This window comes from Quercus suber, unplaced genomic scaffold (assembly GCF_002906115.3).
Source record: "Quercus suber isolate HL8 unplaced genomic scaffold, Cork oak 2.0 scaffold_37, whole genome shotgun sequence".
In the NCBI taxonomy this organism is placed as follows: Eukaryota; Viridiplantae; Streptophyta; class Magnoliopsida; order Fagales; family Fagaceae; genus Quercus; species Quercus suber.
The window spans coordinates 535,793-545,561 of NW_027069502.1; positions in this window are offsets into that span (position 1 = coordinate 535,793).

Genomic DNA, 9,769 nt, shown 5'->3' on the forward strand with positions numbered 1-9,769 from the left:
GGAAGAAAGAAAGAGAAAGAGATGCATTGACAATTAAAAAAAATTTAAAAAATAAAGAAAGTAATATTTTAATGAAGTGTTAAAAAATATAAGATGTTTGATGTTTGGTATAATATAAAGTGGAGTGTTAAAATTAGGAGTGTCAAATGGGTGAGTATAATTAGGTTGAGTATATAAAACTCATTTACCAATTAAAACCCATTTAACTAATTGCTTCTAACCTAAATCCAGCCCAACCCAATTATTATGGGTAAACCACAGCCTACCCAATTACCCAATTATCAAAATTACCAAAATGCCACTAAAGTGAAAATGACCAAAATACTCTAAAATCTTCAAAAATGACCAAAATACCCCGAAACCCAAAAAATTACTAGAATACCCTCAAAACCTGAAAATTACCAAAATACCCCTGAAACTCAAAAAATGAGCAAAATACCCCCAAAACCCAAAAATTTACCAAAATATTCATCCCCCACTACTAAAAAATTCGATATTTTACCTTCATTTTATTAAAAGATAAATATTCATCCCACTACTAAAAAAAATGGTTAGAAAGAAATATAGTGTAATAGCATTTTCTACTAGTTATTAGTATATTCCTTTTCTTTAAACTCATAGGAGAATTAAATATATGAAATATTTCTTAAAAATATATTCTCATTCCATTCCCTTAATTATAGAGATATTTGTACCAAACTTCCTAGCACAAAGTATAAGCATGAATGCAATTGTGCAAGTTTGTCTTTTCAAAGAGACTTGTGCATTTGGTACACTTATTTTTTTGTAACTTTTTAAAAATGAGTTGTTTATATATATATATATATATATATATATAATATCTATAAAAAGTTGTTCTTTAAAAATCTGTAGCTGGATTGTTAAAAAAAAAAAAAATTATATTCTCACTTACTCTCGCTTCTCACTTCTCTCTTCTCTATCCTCTCTCACTTCTCTCCTCCCTCCCGATGGTTGTGGTCCGGCGATGGTTGTGGGTCATGGGTCATGGGTCTCTAGTCGGTGTGGGCATCGGCATTGAGGGGAGATTGGCATGGGTCAATTGCTCGGAGTTCAGTGTGGGTCTTTGATTAACGTGGGTCTAATCAGTCCACCCAAAACACCTAGACTCCTAATCAGAACTTGGCAGACCAAATCCCAATGCCACCACTCAGTTTCATTGCTTGCCGTCGACCAATCAATTCTGTTCTTCGTGGGTCTGAGTTTGTGAAATTTTTCCATTCATCGTGGGTCTAAGTTTGTGAAATTTGTTCTTGGTGGTTCAACAGTTTTGGGTTAGAGTTTGTGACTTATTTGTGATTTGGTTTTGGGTTTAAGATTTATTTGTGGTTTGATTTTGGGTTTGTGACTTGTTTGTGGCTTTGGTGGTTGAGGTTTGAGGTTGTGGGCGGTGGTGGTTGTGGCAGTGGGTGTGGGTGTGCATTGTGGTGGCTGGTGGTAGGGGCAATGGGTAGTGGGTTTCGATTTTGTAGTGCTGGGTTTCGGTTTTGTAGTGGCTTGGGTATTCTGATGGTGGGCAGTAGCTTGGATTTTCTAATAATGGTGATGGCTAGCAGTGGCTGTGAGTGATAGGTTGGGTGTTTTTGTTTGGGAGAAAAGATATACAGAGAGAAAGAAAGAGGAAGAAAGAAAGAGAAAGGGATGCATTGACAATAAAAAAAAAATTAAAAATAAAGAAAGTAATATTTTAATGAAGTGTTAAAAAATATAAGATGTTTGATGTTTGGTATAATATAAAGTGGAGTGTTAAAATTAGGAGTGTCAAATGGGTGAGTATAATTAGGTTGAGTATATAAAACTCATTTACCAATTAAAACTCATTTACCAATTAAAACCCATTTAGCTAATTGCTTCTAACCCAAATCCAGCCCAACCTAATTATTATGGGTAAACCACAGCCCACCCAATTACTCAATTATTAAAATTACCAAAATGCCACTAAAGTGAAAATGACCAAAGTACTCTAAAATCTTCAAAAATGACCAAAATACCCTCGAAACCTAAAAAATGACCAAAATATCCCTGAAATCTAAAAATTACCAAAATACTCCTTAAACCCAAAAAAATGACCAAAATACCCCGAACCCCAAAAAATTACTAGAATACCCTCAAAACCTGAAAATTACCAAAATACCTCTAAAACCCAAAAAATGAGCAAAATACCCCCAAAACCCAAAAATTTACCAAAATATTCACCCCCCACTACTAAAAAATTCGATATTTTACCTTCATTTTATTAAAAGATAAATATTCATCCCACTACTTAAAAAAATGGTTAGAAAGAAATATAGTGTAATAGCATTTTCTACTAGTTATTAGTATATTCCTTTTCTTTAAACTCATAGGAGAATTAAATATATGAAATATTTCTTAAAAATATATTCTCATTCCATTCCCTTAATTATAGAGATATTTGTACCAAACTTCCTAGCACAAAGTATAAGCATGAATGCAATTGTGCAAGTTTGCCTTTTCAAAGAGACTTGTGCATTTGGTACACTTATTTTTTTGTAACTTTTTAAAAATGAGTTGTTTATATATATATATATATATATAAAGTTGTTCTTAAAAAAAAAAAAAAAAAATTTGTTTATATATATATATATATATATAAAGTTGTTCTTAAAAAAAAAAAAAAAAAAGATTTCAAAGTGTAAACCATTGAACCAAAATCTACTGACCCAACAAGACTGATATCCTACTACTCTTCCATTAGGCCTATTTTTACTACATATATAGATCACATGGCCAAAAATATAGATAGAGCCACAAAGGCCCAAACCAAAACTAATTCCAACCCAGCGGCAAATTCACACACAAACTCCAAAACATATCAAGAACCAAGCCCAAGATTATCGGGTCAACTTCATAGACCTAGACCCAAATTCCAACCTGGTAAGACCAAAATCAAAAGGCGTCAAATAATCGTTCTTCTTGAATTCTTCTTCATCATCATCCATGGCTGCCTCATTCAACTCAGCATACAATGTGCAAGTGATAGTAGATGACAATGAGCCCAAGGAAAGGCTTCTGGGTCGGTTCAAAAGAGAGGTGATAAAAGTTTCAAATTTTCTTTTTTCTTTTCTTTTCTCTCACTTTTTCAGAGACCAAACAATGCAAAGTGGTGAATATAAAGAAAGAAAAAAGACTGAAATTTGAAAATTATCAGGTGAGCTTTTTGAGGAGACGAAGATCTGAGAGAAATGACGAAAATCTGAGGAATCTCCGAAGCTTTGAAGCTACTGAAGCTGTTGGGTTTCAGATTAAAAAGTGATTGGAGGCCGAGAAAATGAGGGAAAATGAAAACTCTTGTGAAACACTAAAACGTCTGAAGGCTAGGTTTTTTTTTTTTTTTTTTTATTTATTATTTTTATGGAAATGGCTGGGTTGAATTTGGGTATATTGTTTTTGGATTAAATGGGCCTCAATGGGTTTTTAGTTAAAACCCAATAATCATTGGGTCTAATTGAATTGATGTCCATTTAACTTAACTATTAATTGGATGGGTTTGGGTTTAATTAGAGTGAGTGGGTTTGTGTGGGCAAATGAGTTTGGGCTTACTTTGCCACCCCTAGTTAAAACAAAAAAAGGTAGTGTTTTGAAATGTTAAATGGTATAATTTTTAGCATTTTATAGGAATGCTATAAGAAGCCAACCCGTATGCGTCCAGTTAAGCAAAATTTCACCACTAAAAGCACAACACTTTTATCCCATGATTCTTATTTTGGGCAGCGGAACTAGATGCTTGTTGGCCATTATGGGCATTATTGACTTGTCATGTAAGGTTCCTTATTGATAGATAAAAGATGAAGCCAATACCAATTATTTGAAGATTTCTAAGGGCTTAGTCTTTTTATGTGTGAAGCATCTTTACTTTGTTGTCTCCGTGGTGTTGGATGGCATTGAGATTTGAGGTCCAAGGATCTAAGTGACAAAATTGTTTGGAGTAAATTCTTTATTTGGTTTGCTAAAAGGTTTACATTGGATTGGTCATGGGAAACTACAAGGATTTTGAATAGACTTTGAATTGATGTAAGTAACCTTATCCTAATTGGTTTTATTTTGCTTATACTGTATTTTAACTACTGAATTTTGTTTATAATTGTTACAATTTTATTTAATTGTTTTAGTTGTATTGATTTAAAGTAAAGAATAAAGAATTATCACAAATATATTTGATTACTAAATATATAATTTTATATATGTGTGTGTGTGTGTGTGTGTGTATTTGAATGAGATATATTTTTGTTTGAACTATGATTTGATATGTATGATTTTGGACAATCTGACTATATTTTGACTTTGATACCCACCCAATAGGAGTTAGTCATTAGTACTCTGATACCCAATGAATGGGCGTTATTCATTGGTACTCTAATACCCAACCAATGAAGGTTATTCATTGGTACTGAAATTAGTTCTATCTGGGGCATCACGAGCCTATCGTGTTTCTAGACTCAGCTAATGGGGGATATACATTAGAACGAAACTAGTTTCATCTGAATCTGATGCCCAGTCACGGGAATATAGCGTGACCATAGTCATAAATATTGTTAAGAATATGAATTATGCTTGAGTATTTGAACTATTTTAAAGTCCTTGAAATTGTTTATGTGTTTTTGGAATCTATTGTAAATTATAGCTTTTGATATTTGGAAAATTGATTATTTTCTAATCCATCTATGATATATTTGTAAGATTAAGATATTCAATCTATGTACAAATTATTATTTTACAAATCTATTTGCTTGATAGAATTTATTAGGACTTTGGTTACTTGTTGAGTTGTCAACTTACCCCCCCTTTTTCCCCTCCAGTTTCTGATTGTGAAAAATAGCAAGTTTTGGGAGTTTGCTATTGTGTTGTGAGCATGAAAGAAGCTTAGTGATTTTGGGATTAGATGGTCATGTAATAATCTTATATCTTTTGGCCAATTGGCATCGTGTACATTAGGTTTGGATTTTGTTCCTTTTGAATTATTTTGGATCTATTGATAAAGAAATTGTTGTGGTATTTTGGATGATAAAGAAGTGAAGTCCCAGAGTGTGAGGACTAAGTGCAGTCTTAAAGAATTGCGTGAGTGAGAGTAAGCAAAAAGAGAAGAGAAAAATAGAGAGAGTAAGAGAAAACTGTGAGAGATAAACAGTGAGAAAGAGAGCAGTGAGTGAAAAGAAAAAGAGAGTTTTTCTTTACTCAAGTTGTATCTCTAAGTGTTGTAATCTCTATTTAATATAGTAAAATTATTTGGAGTATGTCCCGTGATTTTTCCCTTCAAGGAGAAAGGGTTTCACGTAAATCTTTGTATTATTATGTGATTGTGCTTCCACTGTGCTTGCTGAAATTTATTCACGGTTATATAAAATTTTTCCCAACAGATGGTAGTTTCAAAGGGTCAGGCTTGAATTTTCCAATCCATTTTTTATTTGGATTAGATCATATCAAAATAAGCTATCAGTACTAAAGCTGCTTAGTTCAACGAAACAATTGCTTTATACTCATGCATCCATGATCCATGAAACCTTTCACCTCTCCAAGCCCAAGAAAAATACCTGAATTTCTTTGGGAAGTTCCCTATAATGGTTCAACTTGTTTTGCGTGACACGCAGTAAGTCTCGAACACTATCAAATTTATACCACCTATAATGGCCAATGTTATTGATAAATGCAGCCTCCATCTTTTCATTCCATTTCCCACCCAAAGCCACTGCTCCGGTACTTTCTAACACTTTCAAGAGATCAGAATTAGTCTCCGTCTCTTCCAATTCTACTCTGTCACTAGTGTCCCGAAGAAATGACAATCTCATCTCATAGTCCAGAATAGAGGATGGTGCAACACCTCCATTGCCTTTGGCCTGAGAGAAAATCAAAGGAAATCCGTCAATGAAAATATTACAGAAAGAAGCATTTATAACTGAAAGGGCAGCTAGCTTAAATGAGAGCGTAAGATCACTATATATAATGTACCAATTAATGCATAGTAGAGTCAACTAATAACTAATTCATTGTGTTCTATGTTCATTCAAGACAAGAAATCTTTCTCGTAAATACAAAATCATCTCCGGCAACTCCTAAATTGCCATGCAAGAACATCGTTTAAATATATATTTTTCTAAAATATCAGTTCAAAGTAAGCAATCTAAGGTCAGACAACCCTCCTGCCAGTAAGCCTATACAAAGTTGACTAGAGATCAAGACCAATCATGATGCGTTAATACTTCAATCTATAAACTAAACCAGAAATAGTTGGTAACGTTGGTTCTGCTTTTGTGCCTTCAAATGCTATCAAAAACAAAATGAACTCTTCTTTTTTGATGGGGCATCCAAGTGCTGCCTAACCCAATGACCAGTAGGTTCAGTCTAACGGTATACTTTTACCTCGGGGACAATCACTCATCATAGAATAACAAAACTTCAACAGCTAGAATGGTCAAAAATGATTTAAGAAATAGCAGGCTGAAAACCCATTATATGGTAGAAAAGCATTATTGCCTATAAAATTTATAAGGAAAAAAAAAAGAAAAGAAAAGAAGGGAAGATATTCCAGGCAGGCCGCAGGAGCACGTATTGAAGAAAAGTAATACCTCAAATTTGGGAGATGTTTGAGCAATAGAGTGGCAGCTTGGTAAGAACTATAGTGAGTTGAGACCAAATTTCAGAGTCCCAGAACTCATACAAGCCCTCCATGATTAAAGACTTTGCATCTAGATAAAAATTTGACAAGTACGAAATTTACTTTAGCGAGTTTGGCAAGTCTCACTCACAAAAAGAAAATTCCACCCCCTCCCTTTTCTTATTATTATTGTGGATGCCCAAGGACCAAGGATGAAGTTGAAAAGTTGCAACATTGGTATGGGAATGCCATGGGCCCGAGGAGGAAAGTTGCCCGAGGAAAGGAAGAAGTGAGTCAAGGTACTCTAAGGCATTCTAGGTGGGAGCTAAAATCTGAAAAGAGAGAGAATCAGTAGACATCAGGGAAGCTTTTAGTCTGGTATAACATGTTGCATCCGCATTAAATGGTGGGCAATAGCTTCATCAGCCGCATTGATGAGGAAGTGACTTGAACAGTGTAAGTCACAACTAAGCAGATTCCTTCTACCATCTTCTCCAGATGTTAAAAGCGACAAGTGTCATTAGAGGAAGGGTGTTAGATGAGAATGGATGGTTGAGATGTGATAGAGGTAGAAGTATATAAGGAAAGGGAGGTGCAATGAGAAAAGGATCAATACATAAGTATCAAAAAAGAGAAAAGAGCTTAGAAGAAAACAAAGAAGAGAGAGTGAGCAGTGTCATTTTTCTGTATAGCATTGGCCTCCTCGAACTAACTTAAAGGAGGAGATTAGCTTATCTATTCAATAATATAAGTCATTTCCCCCTTATTTTCATCCTTGGGCAGAGCCCTCTCTTGTTGTTTGTTTCACTCTCTTACAAATTTATTGATTTGGGCCAAGGTTGAACTTTACAACTCACTGCTCTAAGTGGGCTTGGGCTGTTGGATCTTTTTGGTCCTTACAATTATTATTATCATACTTTCAACAAATAGGCAATTATTAAAGCGCATCCAAACTAACTTTGATATTTTGAGAGGAAACTAGGACTGAAAGTAATTCATTTAGGTTTGAAGATGACAAGTCTACTTTATGAATATTAAGATAGATTGACAAATAAAAATTTGACTAAACCAATTCCACCAAACAACTTTGATAGTTGAGATCAGAGTATTAGATACACACACACATATATGTATACTCCCTCCATCTCTAATTGTTTGGCCTGTATTTCATTTTGGGATGTCCCAAAATTATGTCCTATTTGAAAAGTCAAACACCATTAATTTATTAACATTCCTCTTATGCCCTTAATTTATTTGTGAGTGCATTTTTTGTAATTAAAAAAAAAAAAAAAAAAGCTAAATTTGAAATCCACTAAAGCTATTGGTTTGCCAGGAGTAGAGTTTCTAATCTACCGTTATACAATTTGATTTAAAGATAAAGATTGAATTTGGATTAGGCTTGATGGCTATAAATTTGGATTTGAATATAGGTTTGCAAATTGTAAGAGTAGTACACTAACAGAATTTGAAATCTACAATAACTTTGAAAGTTGCTTGGCAGTAAGCCCAAATATTAGAAATGTTTTTTTTCTTAAATAATTTTTTGATAAATTTGTTTAAGGGTAATTTAGGGAATTTCTAACTTTTTTTAAAGAGATAAGGCAGTTAATGATATTTCTCTAAATAATTGGGTTTTTCTAACTAGTAAAAGCAATTTAGAACCGTCCGGTATGGCAGTAATCCGTCCAAGGTGGCGGTAGCAACAAGTAGTATAATGAACATAAAATTAACTGAAAATACTTCTTTATTGAAAGTAGAGTTAAACACTTACAGTAGTAGTAGTGAATACAAGATCTCAGATTAACAGTTACAAAGCTAGAACTAGTCCTAGTTACAAGGTTTGTAGGAACAAGGTAGTAATAGAAACAAGGTGAACAAGGTAGTAGTAGATAACAAGGAATTCTTTCAAAGAAGGCTTCTAAGGAAGAAAACTCTCTCTAGAAGAAGTTCTAAGAAGAAAATTCTGATTCTAACTTAAGGGACAACCCCCCTTAAATAGGCAAAATTCGGATTGAACAGTGTTATAAACAGTAAAAGTGAACAGTAATTCGTGAATAGTAATCCGTGAACAGTAATTTGTGAACAGTAATTTTTCCCACTTTTTGTCTTGAAATCTTCAGCAAATTTGGCATAGTCAATAGAAGAGTTTCTGACTTGGAGATGACAAAGAGCAAAAAGAACCAATAGTGGTGCATGTAGGAGTAGGAGCTATTAGAATATTAGTACATACATGTTGTCCTTTTGTCCAACCAAAGTGGGAGTCATCAAAATAAAGAACACCAAATTTGTCAGACGCATGGCCATGTACAGGAATATCATAGTAGGAGCATGGGCTTGTCAGGCATTTTTCGAAAACTGCAGTAGTTTTAGCCTTTGCGCAGGCCAGACAAATAGAGAAATCAATCATCTTGTGAAGAATCCTCAACATATTCATGCTCATGGTAGATAGCATACTGGTTACAAAATCCACAGTATAGAAGTGGCTCGAAAACAGGATTTTTCGTAAGGAACTTTCTTGGATCAATATGACCAGCTCTTTCTAAATGACGGACAGCAGAGACATAAGGTTTAATACCAAAAACATGAATTCTATTTGTATTTCCTATGAAATGGTAGTCTCTCCATAATTCTTGGATAACATCAAGAATTTGATTATTGAAATAACTTCTCCAGCATGTTGCAAGAGCAATAGGATTTTCAAACAAAAGGAAAGAAGAATTTCCTTCATACCATTGCCCTTGATGAGTGAAATCATTAATGAGAACGAAATGTTTTAAGGGTTGGACTTCCATCCAATCATCTCGGACCCAGTTTGGTAAAGTGCTCCAACATCTGATGGAAACAAAAGGGCTAGCAAGGTTTTTAACAGCTTCTTGAATTATTTGCGGGAGCTGGCTAATTTGATTATGACTTGTTAACTTGATGAGCCTGATAAAACCAAATTCAAACATCTCGGATAGCCAACTAGGGTCTCTGTCATCATTATCATCTTCTATTTCATCCCCATAATTAACAAGAAGTCCTGGAAATGGATGCATTTGCTCATACACTCTGAGACTGTTTCCAAAGTGTTCTTTCCATTCTAGCTGGATAAGGACATTATCATTATCATCATCAGAATCAGGCATATTGACAGTAACA